General features: G+C 43.2%; 1 pseudogene; it reads right to left on the bottom strand.

The window, feature by feature from the left end:
* Positions 1-381: 381 nt before the first annotated feature.
* On the bottom strand, positions 382-14611 carry LOC121436686 (annotated as a pseudogene).
* Positions 14612-19794: the final 5183 nt, after the last annotated feature.

Genomic DNA, 19794 nt, shown 5'->3' with positions numbered 1-19794 from the left:
CTGTGCGGCTTCTTAGGGTTTGCCATGGAGATTCATATTCTTTCTGTTTCAGAACTTGCCGAGTATCCAGCATAAAGGAGGGTGGCAAAAGATAGCTAAGCTTCGTTTCAGCTGGGTTGCACCAGGCAGAGATTCTCTCGGGAGGTTGTTAGGCTGTGCAAACCAAGGACAGCACAAAGCAGATTTGCAGACCCCCAGATACTCTTGCGGTTTTCGTGGGGCATGGAACTGCGGCGTTCTGTGTTGGGAGTGGGGCCTTTTGAATCTTAGGATCCGCCACTCTCGATCCTGGTTTTCCTGCACATGGTACGCCCTAGAAACCTTTAGTTACGTCCCTAGACCCAGAGGGCAGGCTCCCTGACTGACTGACTCTACCGCCCTCTACATCACAGCTTGCATTCCCAGAGCCAAGCGCGTCTCAGGGCAGTCTACCAACCGCTGATGCCGGACTGCAGTGTTCTGGAGATGGGAATATGAGGAGGTTTCCACCCTTGGTGCAGTACAAATAATCGTACCATTCCTGAGATGGTTCCTAGCATCGGTTCCCCCAAATTTCTCTGGGAAATGTACCGTACTCCTTTTCTAAAGATCAGGAGCTGCGTGATGCCAAGTCGCTTAGCTCTTTAAGAAGCATGACTACGTGATGCCAGCTACTGCACTAGCGGGGCGGCTGAGAGAGACCTGTTCTCTTAGCGTTTTACTTCTGCCAATTGGAGTAGATTTCCCCTTCTTAACCAGGGTGTCCCAAGACAAGGCCTGGGGCACTTTCTCTTGCTGTGTTGTGTCCCGGAACTTAGGATTTCACTAGGTCTCCTTGTCTCTGTTGCTGAATTCAGTCCTCCACATGCAGCCGTTCCACTGGTTCAATTTTGTGGAAGAGGAGGAATGTCAGCATCCAGGCATCTGTGCTGGCCTGTCCTTGAGGTCCGGACAGGACATGGCCTCAGCTGCAGCCACCTTCTGGGCACCTTCACTACATTTTCTTTTAAAAGGAATGATGCTTTCTAATTCATTCTCCTGCCTCGAGATTACCCGTGTTGGCATCAGCTTTGAACCTTGGCCCAGAACATTCCCAGCGCGCCTGTGTTGACCTCAGCTTAGCCTCACATTAGGTACACAGGCCACAGGCCATCTTAATCTTGTGGTCAACCTGGAGCGTTTTTCCTTGCTGGTCACTGACAGGCTGGTCTCTGAAACCCAGTCTCCATGGGGTGGCTTCGGCTCCCACTGTGGACTTGTGACGAAGACAAGCTGTTTAAGGAAATGGAAAATGAGGGAAGCTTCCACGCCCCCAGTTTCTGGTTCTTTCTACGGCAACAAATTACAAGCATAGTGGCTTTGTGTGGTTTTACTACCTGACAGTTGTTGGCCATGACTTGTGCTAGTCATTCTGGGTTAGGTCAGGGTGTCACCAAGAATAAGCTCCTTTGGGGGTGCTCTGGTGTAAGTGTTGCGCTTACATATAAAACCATTTTTAGTACAAACAATTTTGTGAACTAAAAACCACTTAGGGATATTTGAACACTTAGAAGAAAAGAAAGGAAGGAAGGAAGGAAGGAAGGAAGGAAGGAAGGAAGGAAGGAAGGAAGGAAGGAAAAAAGGAGGGAGGGAGGGAAGGAGGGAGGGAGGGAGGGAGGGAGGGAGGGAGGGAGGGAGGGAGGGAGGGAGGGAGGGAGGAAGGAAGGAAGGAAGGAAGGAAGGAAGGAAGGAAGGAAGGAAGGAAGGAAGGAAGGAAGGAAGGAAGGAAGGAAGGAAGGAAGAAAAATGCACCCCAGAGTTGCTTGTAGGCAGATTTTATGGAGGCATTTTTTCAGTTGAGAGTTACCTGTGTCCCTTGGCTTGTGACCTTTTCCTTCCCAAGTGGCTGATGTCTTTCAAGTATCTTCCACACCAACTCCTCTGCTGCCTTTTTCCATTTAAGGAATTTTCTGAAGACAGAGCCTGCTGAGGTAATCCAGGATCCATCTGTTCAGTAACCTTAGTTCTCCTCTACACAGGGTATCCTCGGGGGCAGGATGGTCTGTTTGCCACCACCTGTACAGTACGCAGAACCGAGTGCACACCCTCCTTTAGGGGACAGCTGTCCCTTAGACAGGTTAGTCAGGTTGTGGAAATCTGGCCTCAGGGCAGGGCCTCCCTGGCTCTGGGGGAGATAGTGCAGAAGTCAGTTCAAAAACAGTGGTAGGAACCAGGAGACTTGAGGGACTGTTGGGGGGAGATTAAAGACAAGGACCTTGCTATAGAGCACCAAGTGGTGAAAAGTGCCTAAGAGAGAAATAGCCAAGGCCAAGGAATGTGTTAGGCCACTGGCCACCTATGCCTTGTCTTCTGTGCCTTGGAGACAGACTGTGGTTTTGTTGTTGTTTTTGAGACAGGGTTTCACTGTGTAGCCCTGGCTGTCCTGGGACCCACTCTATAGACCCGGCTGGCCTTGAATTTACAGAGATCCTCCTGCCTCTGCTTCCTGAGTGCTGGGGTTAAAGTTATGCACCACAACCACCTGGGCGACAGACTGTGTTTTACATGAGGATGTCATGTAGAAGGTTGCAGAGTTCTGGGTCAGGTGCAAGTCATGGAAAAAAGGGAAGGGTGGGTGGACCCTCTACCTTTCGGACAGAAGCCTAGCTAACAGAAGTGTAGTGCACTTTTTGACTAATGATTGATGTGCGTGAGTCCAGATCACTGCGGGCCATGCCATTCCTTTGGCTGGAGGTTCTGGATGGTATATGAAAGTAGGCCAAGAAAAGCAAAAGGAACAAGCCAATAAACAGCACTCCTCCATGTCCTCGACATCAGTTCCTACCTTGAGTTCCTGCCCCCACCTCTCTGGATGATGGACTACAGGCTGCAAGATGAAATAAACCTTTCCTACCCAGGCTGTTTTTGGTCATGGTGTTTTAGCACATTGTAGGGATAAGTCCCGCCTTTTAAGGGGCGTGTTCGCCTCGGGCTAATGTCTGCCTATAAATTTGGCGAGCAAGCTCCGAGCTGCTCGCTTCTGCTTTCCTGGTCTCCGCGGGAACGGTGGTTCTGTAAGTCTATTTCTACATTAAAGCTATATATATATATTTTTACACTCTGTCTGCATTCATTTACGCCGTTACATTTTGGCGTCCAACGTCGGGCTATTTTGCCCCCGACTCAAGCGGGTAGCCCGCTAGCTAACACAGCACCCTCCCCGGTGCTGTTTTTCAGTTCGTGACTCCGGCCCCAGTGCCGAGTCCGAGACACACTCGGCGACACAGGCCCATTCTGCCTGCCTTGGCTAAGTTTTGCAGCGGAACCCCACTGCCTGAACCCCACTGCCTGAAGCTCAAGTACTTGCGGTTTTGCAACAAAAGCTGCCACAGCGTCAGATTTGGTCTGTTACAAAGTGACTTGGCCGGTTGTGGTGGCCCACGCCGGTAGGATTTGCTGAAGGAGGCAGAGGCAGGAGGATCACAAGTTTGAGGCCGGCCAGGCAGTGGTAGAGCACGCCTTTAATCCCAGCACTTGGGAAGCAGAGGCAGGCTGATCTCTGTGAGTTTGAGGCCTGCCAGGCCTTGGTAGTGCACGCCTTCTATCCCAGCACTTGGGAGGCAGAGACAGGCGGATCTCTGTGAGTTCAAGGCCAGCCTGGTCTACAAGAGCTAGTTCTAGGACAGGCTCCAAAAACACAGAGACCACCACTGGCAGGAACCGATCTTTGCAGGTAAAAAAATTTTCTTTTATAAATAAAATGTCTGAACACATTACTGTTCAAGAATTTAATGATTTTTTTAATTGTACCATGTGGGAGATTTTACAAGAGGTGTCTATCACCCCACATATATGGATCCTTCTGGGATTCGTAGTTTTCATTGGCACCAAATGGTTTGATAATAGAAATATGATAAAGTCTTTACGAGACGAATCCAGGATTCTTAAGGCAGAGATTGAACGCTTAAAAACAATTGAGAATGACAACAATCTTCTCAAGAATCAGTTTGAAGTTCTCCAGGCTGATAACAATCTTCTCAAGAATCAGGTTGAAGTTCTCCAGACTGATAACAATCTTTTCGAGAATCAGTTTGAAGTTCTCCAGGCTGATAACAATCTTCTCAAGAATCAGGTTGAAGTTCTTCAGGCTGATGTTAAGGAGAAATTCATTACTATGGAAGAGGGAACAGCTGATCTGGACCATAAGATTCAGTCCCTTTCTGTAGGAAATGAAACATTAACTGAGAGAATCAAAACTGCTGAATGTGACAATCGGATTTTGTCTAAAGCTTATGACAGATTGACGGAAAGATTGTCAATACAAGAAGGCACGGTTTATGCCATAAAAATTATGTCCAAAGATGAGATGTTATCTCTAACGGACAAACTTCATATTTTAGAATCCTCAATGAAGGCTTTGGAACATAATTCTGGACAGGAGATTCAGACATTGCAGAAAGCAATGGTGAATAGAATTGAAAAGATTGAGGAATTTCTAAATTCTGATGAGGAAGAGCAAAGGGTAGAAAGGAAAATTTTAACTACATCTGTGGGTAAGTCTCTCCGGGACAATTTCCACAAAGCTCTACCTACAGCTCTACCTGCCTTTCCAGTAATAACAACAGAGAAGGTGATTGGTTCCAAAAACCCTAGGGTCATCAAGGAGGATACATGGGAACCTGTGCGTATGAATGATCTCAAGGAAATAAAACAGGCTGTCATGACTTTTGGGATGCAAGCCTCTTTTGTTAAAGAGATGCTAAGATCTTGGGCCACGACAAGCAGAGCAACCCCCTCAGACTGGCTCCAGCTGAGCTCTGCAGTACTCGAGAGTGGACCGCAATTGAAATGGAAATGCTTATTCAGGCAAGAGGCTAGACTCTTAGAACAGCAGGAAAAAGCGAAGGGAATTGACATTTCCCTAGATCAAATTCTAGGTGAAGGGCCCTTTTCTGATCCTCAGGAACAAGCTAATTTGGATGAAAACACACTCTCCATGTGTACTACAGCAGCCTTAAGGGCTTGGGACAGGGTACAAGACCCAGGACAGAGAATGGAATCATTTGTCAGAGTTAAACAGGGTCAAAGAGAACCCTTTAGTGACTTTTTACAAAGATTAACTAAGGCTGTACAAATAGGAATATCTGACCCAGAAGCAAGACGTATAATGATTGAGTCTTTGGCTTATGAAAATGCAAATGTGGAATGCAAAAGGATTTTGGGTCCTTTAAAGCTCAGATCAGCGCCGTTGGAAGAATGGGTCTTGCATACACTCAATGTTGATACATTTGATTATGGCACTGAAGCATGGGTAGAAGAAGCAATTTCCAATGGTAAAAGGAGACACCAGAATACCAAATGTTTTAATTGTGGAAAAATGGGTCATATTAAAAGGAATTGTAGACAACGGATTTTCAGAAATAATAATAATAATAATAATAATAATAATGCATCTTTCAGAAATAATAATAATAATGCATCTTCTAGAAATAACAGAAATAGGAGGACTCAGCCTTCAGGTTTATGTAGAAGATGTGGAAAGGGGAGACATTGGACGAATGAATGCAGGTCTACAAGAGATAGACAAGGCAACCTGATACAGTCGGGAAACGTGAGAGGGGGGGCCTCACAGGCCCCCATGGCAAACATGGTTCAGTCATATCCAGTTTCTGCAGAGAACGTGCCTCATCAGGACAATTAGGAAGCCCCATGCCTACTGTTACAAGCAATAATGATCAGAAAGATAAGTTACGTGTGTTTTGGCAAACTTCTATAAATGATCAAAGACCTAAACTGAGAGTGTGTGTAAATGGCATTTTTATTACTGGCCTGCTGGACACAGGTGCTGATGTAAGTATCATTACCCCAGAATCTTGGCATCCGTATTGGCCTCTTCAGAATGCAAATGTTCAGCTCCTGGGAATTGGAACCCTATCTCGAGTAAGGCAGAGCACGAGATGGGTTGAATGTATAGGGCCAGAGGGACAAATAGGAAAATTAAAGCCATATGTAGCCAATATCGCAATGAATTTATGGGGTCGTGACCTATTACAACAATGGAATACTGAAATTAACATTCCTGCTAAATCTAGAGCCTATATTTCTGAGAATAATATTAAAAGATATTACAAACGGAGAAAACCGGCCATTCGGGCTGTAAAAGAACAAGCAATTGATGTCCCTTCAGAGATACCAACAGCCTTGCCTCTAAAATGGTTGACTGAGAAACCAATATGGACAAAGCAATGGCCTTTAGCTGAGGAAAAGTTACAGGCTTTAGAACAGCTGGTACAAGAAAAATTAGATGCTGGACATATAGAAGAATCTACCAGCCCTTGGAATTCTCCTGTATTTGTGGTTAAGAAAAAATCAGGTAAATGGAGAATGGTGACAGATCTCAGGGCCATCAACAAGGTTATTCAACCTATGGGCCCTCTGCAATCTGGAATTCCTTTGCCCTCTTTATTACCAAAAGGATGGCCTCTCATAGTTATTGATTTAAAGGATTGTTTTTTCACTATACCTTTGCAAAAAGAAGATAGAGAAAAATTTGCCTTCACAGTGCCTAGTTATAACAATTCTCAACCTTCGAGGAGGTACCACTGGACCGTTCTCCCCCAGGGTATGTTAAATAGCCCCTCCCTGTGCCAATATTTTGTGAACCAACCATTGCAAATAATACGCAAGAAATTTCCCAAATCTATAGTATACCATTACATGGACGACATCTTGTTATCCGATTCAAACATGGATACCTTGAACAGACTGTTTGAAGAAATAAAGATACTTTTACCTAAATGGGGATTGCAAATAGCTCCTGAAAAGATTCAGAAGGGAGATTCTGTTAATTATTTAGGTTATAAAATAGGTTTGCAAAAAATTAAGACACAAAAAGCACAAATTAGGAGAGATCGCCTACGGACTCTTAATGACTTTCAAAGACTGTTAGGAGACATTTCCAGTCTACGACCAGCTATTGGAATAACACCTGATTTAATAATTCATTTGAACAAAACCTTGGATGGTGATAAAGATTTAAACAGTCCCAGAGAATTAACAGCTGAAGCAGAAAAGGAACTGACAATGATTGAGGAAAAATTACAACAGGCACATGTGGACAGGGTGAATCCAGAGCTCGATTGTATTCTCGTCATACTACCATCAAAAATTTCTCCTACAGGAATTTTAATGCAGAGAGATGATATTATTTTGGAATGGATCTTTTTACCACATAAACCAAGTAAGAAACTGAAAACTTATGTGGAAAAAGTCTCTGAGTTAATTATAAAAGGCAAGCTGAGACTTCGTCAACTAGCAGGCATAGACCCAGCAGAAATTATAGTGCCTTTCACTGCTGATGAACTAAAGAAATTATGGGAAGATAATGAACCATGGCAAAGAGCTTGTGCTAATTTTTTGGGAGACATTAATAACAACTATCCAAAAAGCAAGCGGCTTAACTTCATAAAGAGAACTTCTTGGATTCTTCCTCGAATCGTCCGTGATGCTCCAATAACTGGAGCCCGTACATTCTATACTGATGCCAATAAATCAGGGAAGGCAGGTTACAAATCAGAAGACTTGGATAAGGTGGAACAAAGTCCGTATACTTCTGTCCAGAAGGCGGAATTATATGCCATTCTTATGGTGCTAAGGGATTTTAAAGAACCTATTAATATAGTTACAGATTCACAATACGCAGAAAGAGTTATTTTACATATTGAAACTGCTGAATTTATACCTGATGATACTGAACTAACCTCATTGTTCCTCCAGGTTCAAGATTTGATCAGGAACAGGCTTTGCCCTATATATATAACACACATCCGATCCCATACGGGTCTGCCAGGTCCTCTAGCACAAGGTAATGCAGAAATTGATCAATTATTGATTGGTAGTGTGCTACAAGCCTCTGAATTTCATAAAAAACATCATGTTAATAGCAAAGGTTTGAAGAAAGAGTTTTCAATTACATGGCAACAAGCTAAGGAGATTGTAAAGAAATGCCCTACTTGCTCTTTCTATAACCAAACGCCACTGCCTGCAGGGGCTAATCCAAAGGGCACCCAAAGGAATGAAATCTGGCAGATGGATGTGTTCCACTTTGCAGAATTTGGCAAATTAAAATATGTACACCACACCATAGACACGTATTCAGGTTTTCAATGGGCTACTGCCCTGAGCTCAGAAAAGGCTGATTCAGTAATCACACATTTATTGGAAGTTATGGCCATCATGGGTATACCTGCGCAAATAAAGACAGATAATGGTCCAGCATATGTATCTAAGAAAATGAAATGCTTTTTTGAATATTATAATATAAAACACATTACAGGTATACCAAATAATCCTACAGGTCAGGCAGTTATAGAAAGATCAAATCGTACTATAAAGGATATGCTGAACAAACAGAAAGGGACCGAAAATACCCCCAGAAATAGATTACATAATGCTTTATTAACCTTGAATTTTCTTAACGCTAATGAGAAAGGAACGACAGCAGCAGAAAGACATTGGATAATGGAAAAGTCTGCTGAACTAAATCAACCGATTTATTTCAAAGATGTGCTGACCTCTCAGTGGAAGCCAGGAGATGTGCTACGTTGGGGAAGGGGTTTTGCTCTTGTTTCCACAGGAGAAGAAAAATTGTGGATACCATCAAAATTAATAAAGTTTCGATTTGAAGAGGAGAAACCTCTTGGAAAGGAGAAATGACAACTCATCCACAACGATGATATTCATACAGGTGGTAAGAAAAACATATAAAATGGGGGCAGGGTTCTGTTCTTATCTCCACAGGGAAACACTCATCTTTGAGAAATTCAAGGAACCCTGGTTGTTTGGATACTGACAGATGGAAAAATACCTGCCCAATAGGAAATATCAAGACAACTGAATGGGTTGTGTAAGTAATATTAAACCATATTTCTAAATTTATAAAGCTGGTTTTGAAGTTGGACTCTGGCTCAGTCCCTCTCCAATTCCAAGCCTGTTGGTAAGAGAAAAACCCAGAGTTTCTGGAATTTCTGTCTCATGTCAAGAGCCATGATATGGGACAGAAAGAAATATGAGTTTAGAAAACATCTTTGCATTTCTTCATATCTATCATACTTTTCATTGAATATATCTATCATGTCTTTCATTGAATATATATATATATATATGTCTATATGATTAATGTTTAAGTTTTTCATAATGAACAATGAGTTTTTCCTGAAGTGACATTTGAAGTTTCCAGGAAGAAGATGGGGCCCCATAACAACAACTCCACCTGGTTGATATGACGTCATGATACTGATAGCGCTACTACAAGACCTGCTTTTGATACCAGCTGCACAAGACAGTTCCAACTTGGTTAGCTGAAATGGTGCACATCTTATACAACATTTTGGCCAGACCTGCACGAAAATACTCAGAGACTATTTGCAATTTTAAAAGACATTATCTTGAAATTTAACCATCATTTTACTTTCACAGGATCCCCCAGAAAGAACGTCGCCCCTATGACAGCAGGAAGTAATTCTAGAGAACGACGTCCCCTCTCCCAGTAAAGTTTGCCCTTGGGTTTAGGGACATCATTTAGGGGTTGATTATAATTAGTATATGATTGAGGGTTGGGAGAGGAATTTTATAAGCTCAAGGATCATTTTGAAAAAAAAAAAAAAGAGGGAATGATGGGATAATAGATTTATAATTGTGAGTTACTGCTTTTAGACAAATATATTGGTATCAATTCTTGTATAATGAAACAAAGTTAAATTATATGGACTATTGTACGCATGCATGTTTCTACCTCTGTTTAAAACATTCTTATGTATTGACATATATTGTATTGATATATATATATATATATTGTATATATTTACCATATTGCAGTGTACATTTCTACCTCTGATTAAGATACTTATATAATATTTGTGTATTGATATATATTTACCTACTGCAATGTATATTTGTACAGTGTTTATATTTGGAGGTCATTGTCCTCATTTGTTTCACAGTTGTTTATTGTCTTATTCTTTAAGTTAGATAGATATTGAGAATTATATAGACTAATTGTCATCTAAGTTTGTCATTTATAATTAGACTAATCAGGTTCTTTAGATATATAGAGATTATACTCAGTATAGATAGATAATCTTCAACCTCTTCAAAGAGCTGTAGAAAATGGCCTTTAATCTAACTCAGAGTTTCGTGATAGTGAGACACAATTGCTCCTGGCAACACCGCTCTATTCCCGAGAGAATGTTGAGCACCAAAAACACTCCATCTGGAGCCTTTCTATTTGGCAGAACTGGCCTTTGGGCAAAGAAATGCCCATACCTCAACCACTGACACAGATACAGAGCGTGCATCAATGGATAAAACAGGACTGTCATATCCTGCCAAGACAGGGTAAGATAGTTTTGAAAAGTTCCTTGCCTTTAATAATGGTATGTCAGTTATGTTAGGCCTTAGCCAAAATTGGTTGACTCAACGTTGCAAACGAGACTTTGGGTGATTGCCCAGGTAGTCAGTTGTCTCGGTCAATTGTTGCACATTTTGGATATATCTCGTTTGTTGAGTAGTGTTTATTCCCTTCTCAGATCTTTGACTGAGTTGAAGATTATATAATTGTAGTTACTCTTTACATTATTTGGACTTCTTGAGATAGAATGTTTAGCAAAGCTTTTGTTCTCAATATTGTTTGTTGTATTTATTATTTGTTGTTATTGTATGTAGTTGTATTTGGTTTAGTTCTGTCTTATTTAGACAAAAAGGGGAGATGTAGGGATAAGTCCCGCCTTTTAAGGGGCGTGTTCGCCTCGGGCTAATGTCTGCCTATAAATTTGGCGAGCAAGCTCCGAGCTGCTCGCTTCTGCTTTCCTGGTCTCCGCGGGAACGGTGGTTCTGTAAGTCTATTTCTACATTAAAGCTATATATATATATTTTTACACTCTGTCTGCATTCATTTACGCCGTTACAGCACATGAATAGAAACCCTTACTGAGACAGCCATCTTTCTCAATGAGAAAAGCTTTTTAGATTCATGCAGGTGCCCAATAGCCCATGTGTCTAGAGGCCATTTATGGGACAGCAGAGCAATAGACCATTCCATTACACAGAAAATTCTGTTGGGCATTGCTGTTCTTAAGTCAGCAGATAATAGCATCTGTATAAAGAATGGTAAATGAGATTTAATGATCTATTTTATTTCTTTCAGATTCATTTTTATTTTCTTTTTCCTCCTCACACACAGAACTTCTCCACACACATTTCATGAAGCTATAATGTTACCTGCTGTTGGCAAGGAACTATTTTATCTCTAAAACTTTGCTGGTGCCAGACGGTGGTGGTGTAGGCTTTTAACTCCAGAACTCGGGAGGCAGAGATATGTTGATCTCTGTGAGTTTAAAGTCAGCCTAGTCTACAAAGGGAGTTCCAGCACAGCCAGGACTACACAGAGAAACCCTGTCTTGGGAAAAAAAAAAAAAAACTTTGTTGCTATCAAAGTATGACAGTTACTAGTGTTAAATGCATGAAATATTTACACATACAACACATTAATCTTTAGATGTTTGGCAATTAAACTACATAAGAAGACAATACACATGCACTTACGTAGTGATGAGGGAGCGGGCCTGCTTTTTGTCCCACTCGGCTCCCGCACGGCTAGCTTTACATCCGAAATAACAACACAAACACAAAACAGAAGACCCACCTACATCACACTTACATGAACACACACGTGCACATGCGCATGTTTGAAATTGGGAGCTCACTGGTCCCTATCTGGCTGTGCACTATTTCAAAGGGCAGCAGAGGCAGCAGGGAATTGCTTTAGAGGACACTGAATCTCATGCTCCAGAAGCACATTGTAGTATTCACTCTACCTCTCCCAGGGTGGCCTCAGAATCCTAGAATGACAGGTCCTAAAATGAAGACAGGCAGCACCACATTTTTTGTGCTGCCCTTCGCCTAAGCAGGCACTGTGACTCTGAACACAACTCACCCTCACAATTTGTCATGTTTGCCCTTGGTTCTTAGCTGGTGAGCTCCATCAATTTTGCATGCAACCAACTGTTACTTTTTTCTTGGTAACTTTAGACCTGGAAGGTAACTAAGGGATGCCATTACTTCACCTCTACTGTGCATCTTTTTTTAAAAAAGATTTATTTATTTATTATGTATACAGTGTTCTGCCTACATGCATGCCTGCAGGCCAGAAGAGGGCACCAGACCTCATTACAGGTGGTTGTGAGCCACCATGTAGTTGCTGGGAATTGAACTCAGGACCTTTAGACGCGCAGGCAATGCTCTTAACCACTGAGCCATCTCTCCAGCCCCCTACTGTTTATCTTATCTGTGCTGTGGGTCTCTTTTTTTTTGTTTTGTTTTGATTTTTATTTTTTGACACAAGGTTTCTCTGTGTCACCTTGGTTGTCCTGGAACTCACTCTGTAGATCAGGCTGGCCTCGAACTCATAGAAATCTACCTGCCTCTGCCTCCTGAGTACTGGGATTAAAGGTTGTGCCACCACTGCCTAGCACTTTTAAGATTTTTTTGGTTCTCCTTGTGGTTTTAATGCGATTATCTGTTGGGTTTTCACAAGATTGTCCTCTGGAGACCTCCAAACAGTATCCTGCACAGCACCACATTCTTGAAAAGAAACAGGAAGTTGACATGCTGGACCCTTCTTCACAAAAAGTGCTTCTTCAGGGCAGGCTATGAGATGCTTCTGTTCTTCTAAAGGATGTGGCTTTAGGAACTCCTGAGTGGTTTCAAAGAAGCCTGCAGGCATAAGTGCTGCAGAAACCCTATGTGTCTGTTCTGAGCTGGGCAGCGAATTTAGATAAATCCTAAGTCTTGAACTAGGACTCTGTTCTTAATATTTCAGAACTTTTTCATTCAGAGTCTGTAGCATGGGGCCCACATTGAGAATGAGAGGAGAGCAGCTGGGAGCCTATTTTGAAAACCTCTGTATAAGAGGAAGATCAGACCCTCCTCTTGGCTATGTGTCTCTGGAGCTCTCTGCTGTTCGGGCTGTTGGTGAAGAGCTACACTCAGCCAGGTTCGACTGGCAGGGCTTCTCAATCTTCACCATAGTGGGCATGTGGATGGCAAGGTAAGAGAAGGCCATGGGGCTGGGGCTGGGGGTATCGAGGAGCTGACTGTGCAGCCGAGCAGAGGGCCACAAGGACGGGGACACAGCCTCATTAGAAGGCAGGTTCAGACAACTGTGCTTGCCTGAACTGGGCAGTCTCCAGGGCAGCACAGGAGCCACTGACCCCTTCCAGCTGGACGCTGCGGGAAGCCTATTTTTTTTAAAAATCTCTCTTTAAATGTCCATTTTCAGTATCGTTTTGTTTTCACTTTGTCAGAATAGCTGACAACTTTCCATTGAGAATTTTGATCTATCATTATACTAAGCATTTCCCCTTGAAAAACCCACCCAAAATGTCACAATCCTTGAGTTAAAGAACTCTCTTAGAAATACCGATATTTTTAAAAGAAAGAAAAGTATTTACATTGCTTTAGCTTGACAAATAGAAGTAATCTTTTTGCTGTTGTTCTACACTGGTGAACATAAAAGTGTCAGGCCACTTATTGGCAAGCCATGGGTGAGCATTGCTCATGGACAGGCAGACTTGCCACAGATCACGGTGTAGGAGTGCCATGTTCAAACAAACTTTAGGAAGAAGGTATCAAGGCTCTTCTAGTAACACAACCAAGGTTTGGGAATGACAAAAGCAAAAGAAGTTTAGTGATCAAAGCAGCTCCAGAAGGGATCAACCTCGTCACAGCTCTTCAGAGTTGATGGCTTCAGGTGGTGGGGGGCGGCACAAGCAGACATGATGACAACAATGATGACGACACTTGGTTTTCTTTAAGACCACTGGGTGTGTGATCATGCTCCAATAAGTATATAGGCAATACAAAGTAGACTTGACGGAATTGGTTGGAGGGGGTCAGGGGGTGAGGTGGGGGCACAAGGGTGGGAAGGTTAACCTGGGAGAATGTGAAGCAAGTAGATTGTGTGAAATTCCAAAATAACTAATAAAAATATTGTGTTGCTGTGGCGGGGGAGGGGAGATAACACTTGCTTACTGTTCGAACCCCATCTGTTCCCTGATTCTTTGAGTGATTCACAGGCGACATTGGAGGCCATGTCAGAAGAACATCTCTTATCAATGTTTCTTAAGTCTGTCCTCAAACCTTTTGCCAGTAGCAAGTGGACAATGTCTGCAGAACCCTTCCAGGCAGCCACGTGCAGAACTGGATCTCCCGGCTTGTTTGCTTTGCCAGTTCCTCCCGAAATCTGGCTGAGTTAACAGCACCTCTGCTATACCTCTGTGGCCCCCACAACAGAGCCAGTACAGGGCTGGGTTTACAGCTCAAATTACCTCTTTTTGCAGCTTCATGCTATGGACTGTCAATGAATCCGTCCTGCTGAGCCGCATAGTTGCTCAGGGTCAGGCCTGCCTTGCCTTTGCAGGTCCCTTTCCAGCATCTGGTGTCATTAATGTCTGTGATGTAGATAATATCTCCTTTCCTAGATAGTAACTCCTTTCTCAAAGTACAATTCATCTGGAGTTCTGGGTTCAGAAATATACAGAACTCTGAAGACTTTAACTTGCCCTAGTTTGACCAGAGTAGGGGGTGGCGTGAACATGGCACAGTGCGGAGTGGCAAGCCTCAGCTGCCTCACACGCTCTGGAAAACTGGGCACCAAGCCTGCAGCTGGCTGCAGCGGCTCTTGACCTTTGCTCAGCCCATACAGGACACTAGAACCATCCAAGCTCAGCCTATTTCTTTTGAAAACATGAATTCTGTACGGGTTGATCACTTTCTGTGTTATTTGAGATTTAATTATGATTTTATGTGCAGGAGTATTTTTCCTGCACATATGTAAGTCCACTGTATGCACTCTTGGTGCCCATGGAGGTCAAATGAGGATGCCAGATTCTCTGGAATTGGAAATCATAAGCCACCTTGTAGGTATTGGGTGCCAGTCCTCTACAAAAACAAATATTCTTAACTACTAAGCCATCTCAATCCCCCTGTTTCATTTTTGATGGTGTATGTGTGTATACATAGAAAGTCCAAGACACTTTAATAACAAAAGTATGTACTTAACAAAAATAACTTGGATTCAAGACAGACAACAACAGTCTTCTGTATAAGAACTATTCACACTTGCAAACCCAAAACTACTAATACTAACAGAAATAGCAAAAGAGAAAATGCTTTGTAGGGGGACTGGAAAGATAAACCAGATATTAAAAGCAAGTGTTACAAGATCCGAAAAAAATTGGGAGCATGGGAGGAGGGGGAGAAGGAAGGGCTGAAGGGGAGGAGGAGGGGAAAGGGGGAGGGGAAAGGAGAACTTGAGGGAACGGGGTAGTTGAAATGGAGGAAGGACAGAGACAGAGAGCAAGGAAAGGGATATCTTGATTGAGAGAGTCATTATGGGATTAGCAAGAAACCTAGCACTAGAGAAATTCCCAGGGATCCACAAGGATGACCCCAGAGCTAAGACCCTAAACAATATAGGAGAGAGTGCCTGAACTGGCCTTGCCCTGAAGTCAGATTGATGACGGTCTTAAATGTAACCATAGAACCTTCATCCAGCAACTGATGGAAGCAGAGGCAGAGATTCACAGCAGAACACTGGGCTGAGCTCTCAAAGTCCAGTTGAAGAGTGGGAATACTGAGAATAGGAACAAAGAGGTCAAGACCATGATGGGGACACCCACTGAAACAGTTCACCTGAGCTAGTGGGAGCTCACCAACTCCAGACAGACAGGGAAGGAATAAGCATAGGACCAAGCTGGACCCTCTGAATGTGGTTGACAGTTGTATGGCTGGGGCAGACTGCAGGGCCACTGGCAGTGAGACCAGGATTTATTCCTACTGCTTATACTGACATTTTAAAACTCGTTCTCTTTGATGGATATCTTGCTCAGCCTAGATGTAGTAGGGAGGGCCTTGGACCTTCCTCAAAGCAAGGTGCCTTACCCTCTCTAAGAAGTGGGTGGAGGGTAAAGTGAGGGGAAGGTGAAGAGAACAGGAGGGGGGAGGGAGTGGAAACTGGGATTGGGATGTAAAATGAAAAAGATAGTTTTTTAAAATCAAATAAGAATAGGAATATTAATTTAAAATCAATCAAACAAACAAAAAAGCACGTGCTATGCTTCTAGAGGGCCCAAATTCAGTTCCTAGCAGCCACCACCAGGTGGCTCACAACCACTTGTCTCCAGCTCCAGGAGGCCCAATTCCTCTAGGTTCTGCACATACCTGCACTCTTGTACACATATGCCACACACATGCCCCACCATATATACATAATATATATATATAATTTAAAATAAAATAAATATTTAAAAATAAAAACTAGACTGCTTTGTAACCTGATATGGTGACAATGCTTGTAATCCCAGCACTCAAAAGATGGAGGCACATTAAAAACTCAAGGACATTCTTGGTAATACAGAGAATTCAAGGCAATCCTGTGCTATATGAAAGCCTATCTCAAACACAACAATAAAAACACTTTAGAATGAATTGAGTCATAAAGGGCAGGGCTTTTATGCAGAAAACTAGAAAATCTCATTGCCAATGTTTTGTAAAATTAAAATCCTTGGTTTTAAAATTATACATTTTTTATCCAACTCTTTTTCTGTTCTGGGATTAGACCTGTCCAACTTATTTAATATTATATTTGTATTTCTTCTTTTATGCATAAAAATATTTATTTATTTATTTGTTTGTTTGTTTGTTTGTTTATTTGTTTGTTTGTTTTGGTTTTGCAAGACAGAGCTTCTCAGTGGCAATGGAGTCAGTTCTGGAACTTGCTCTGTAGTCCAGGCTGGCCTCGAACTCACAGAGATCTGCCTGCCTCTGCTTCCCAAGTGCTGGGTTTAAAGGCGTGTGCTACCACTCCCCAGCAAAAATCTTTTTATTGATTCTTTGGGAACTTCACAACATGTACCCAATCTCACTCATTTCCCAGTCCCTCTGCATCCACCCTTTCTCTCCAAAGGAAAAACTTAAAAAAAATACAAATACAAATACAAACAAGAATATTAATTAAAACATACAAACAAGAAAACCAAAATGACAAAACAACCAAACAAAAAGCAAACAAAGAAAGAAAAACTACTTTCCTTCTCCATCTTTCCTGCCTCTTAATTTGTCTTAATGGAGTTAGACGCTATTGTGTATCATGCAGTATATACACCCTTCCGTCCAAACAGCGTTACTTACAAATGTTTACTGCAGTGAGTCACTGGTCAGGTTCAAGGCCTCTGGTCTCTGATACACCATCATCACTGGGCCTTCACCTAATCTCCTCCTCCTGGATATCCTTCTGCTGCCCCAAATCATGGAGATCCTGCGGTTCTGGTTCCACAGGACCAGTCTTTTCACGTGCTCCAGCAAGTCGTAGATGGGGTAGATGCTGGGGAGTGCTAAGTCCTGCATGTGTGCCTGGGTGTTAGCTGAGTTGGTCAGTCTGGGCTTCTGGGACCAACGCCCTCAGTTGAAATGTGGAGTCAGCTCTCTCAAGCCCTTGGTGAGGGATGGGGTAGCTTTCTCAAGTGGGGAGGCAACTATCTATGAGGGGTGGGAACAGTGGAGGGGTCAGTTCTCCAGTTGGGGAGGCAACTCTTCCTGTGCCAGGGAGGTACAGTACCAACTCAGTACAGCCTTGTGCTTCAACACGTGGTTCACATGGGCCTCTGTGGTAACACGGACAACAGACATCAGCTCAGACCCTAGATGCACCAGAATCATGAACCCAGACACAGTCAGCAGCAGCAACTTGGGTCCAGCTGTGTCCAGTTGTCACCATGGCCCCCAGTGGCAGTGCAAAGTCTCTCAGATCAGAGTGGGCCCATAAGTAGTGTGGTCTCTGAACTCCAACATGGTCCAGATGGTAGCCCAGACCCCAGGCAGTCACATGCCCTTCAAAGGTAGCAGGAGCCACAGACATCAACACTCACCCTGGCTGCAGTAGGGCCACAGACCCAGACATCCCCTCCTCCCCCCATGGCTATCTAGGCCCTGATGTCAGTATGGTCCCGGATGGCACTGCAGGCCACCCAAATGTGTATGGTCTTAGCAGCACCATGGTCCTCAGGCATCAAAATGGCCTCAGGGGTCAGCCCAAAACCTGAGGCATCCTTGTGGATTTTGGCAACAACTGGGTCATGGGAATCAATACAGATCTTAGCTACAGTAGGGCCACAGACTCAGACATTCCCCATGGCCCTGAATGGCAGTGCAGGTCACTCAGTGGACATCAGCCCAGCTTCAGGGTGACCCTTGGACACCAACATACCCCAGGAGGTAGCCCATACCCCAGGCATCTGCATGGCCCTCTAGGCAACAGGTGACATCAACACAGGCTCTGGCTGCAGTAAGACCACAGACCCAGACATGGCCTTCAGCTGCAGCTCCGGTGGCAAGCAGGCCTCTAACATCAGGCCGTTCCTCATCACCTTTGCCTCTTCAGATCTGCCCCTCTCTCCAGAGGACATGAGACATTCTGCCTCTCTCTTTCTCCCCCATGCCCTGATGTGGGATTCTTTATGTATTCTGTGACTACCATTGGTTACTAAAGAATCTGTTTTGGGTCTGTTGCAAGGTGGGAATTCCAAGCAGATAGAGGAGGAGAAAGTAGACAGAGTAGAAGAGAAACCACGTAGCCGCTGAAGGAGACAGACACCCCGGGAACTTTACCAGTAAACCACGAATTTCTTGGTAAAATATAAAATAATAGAAATGGGTTCATTTAAGATATAAGAGCTAGCTAGCAATACACTTAAGTGATTGGCCACGCAGTGTTTTAGTTAATACAGTCTCTGTGTGGTTATTTCAGGTATGGGCAGTTGGGAAATAAACAAGCAGCGTCTGCCTACAAAGCCCCACCATATGTTTGTTCACCATAATGGTGCCTGACTGTCCTGTTCTCCAATGTTGCCCAGCTGGCCCTTGGGTTCTCTTCCCTGTCCAGGGCAAGCAACCCTGGGCAGACATTTAAGTGTCCTTCATCCTTCAGGCCCTAATGGCATCAGGCAGGTCCATGATTTCTCTTCCTATGCAGAAAAATCTTAGTTGCTAATTATATGAACCTATTTATTTCAGCCTAAGCACATATTTGATAGTTTTCAAATGACAATTTCAGTATTATTACTAAGAATTATCATTAAATACAATTTGAGATTTATGATTCTCTTTGTCTTTGAAGATATATCTCACCAGGTTAGTCAAACTCCTGGGGTTTAAAATAACATGGAAAATTGATTGTATTAGTCTCCCAACAACTGCTAGCACATTCATCTTGCTTTAAATAGTTGTGGATAATTTGGGCTTGATTTTTGTTATAATTATGCAAAACATTTATCATCTGAACTATAGAAAGTACACTTAGAGAAGTCTGACTTTCATTTTTGATCTCTAATAGCCTGTGTGGAGGTTTGAACAAGAATGGCCCCCACAGGCTCTTATATTTGAATACTCAGTCCCAAGTTGATGGACTGTTTGAGAAGGACTAGGTGTAGCTTTGTTGGGGGAGGTGTGTTACTGCAGTTAAGCTTTGAGGTTTCAAACAGCCCATGACATTCCCAGTTAGCACTCTCTGCCTAGTGATTGTGAGCTCTCAGCTGCTGCTCCAGTACCTGCCTACCTGCCTGCTGTCATGATCCCTGCCATGATGGTCCTGGACTCTAACCTCTGGAACTATGAACCCCAAATAAACTTTGTACTCTGTAAATTACCATGGTCTTCTCATCACGTCCTATTACAGCAATAGGAAAGTAACTATGGCAATGTGTTAGCACCTTGTTCTTAGAG

Source organism: Microtus oregoni, unplaced genomic scaffold (genome assembly GCF_018167655.1).
Source record: "Microtus oregoni isolate MIOR12 unplaced genomic scaffold, Mior012 000050F_002, whole genome shotgun sequence".
Lineage (NCBI taxonomy): Eukaryota > Metazoa > Chordata > Mammalia > Rodentia > Cricetidae > Microtus > Microtus oregoni.
This window is presented reverse-complemented; position numbering and strand designations above follow the sequence as displayed.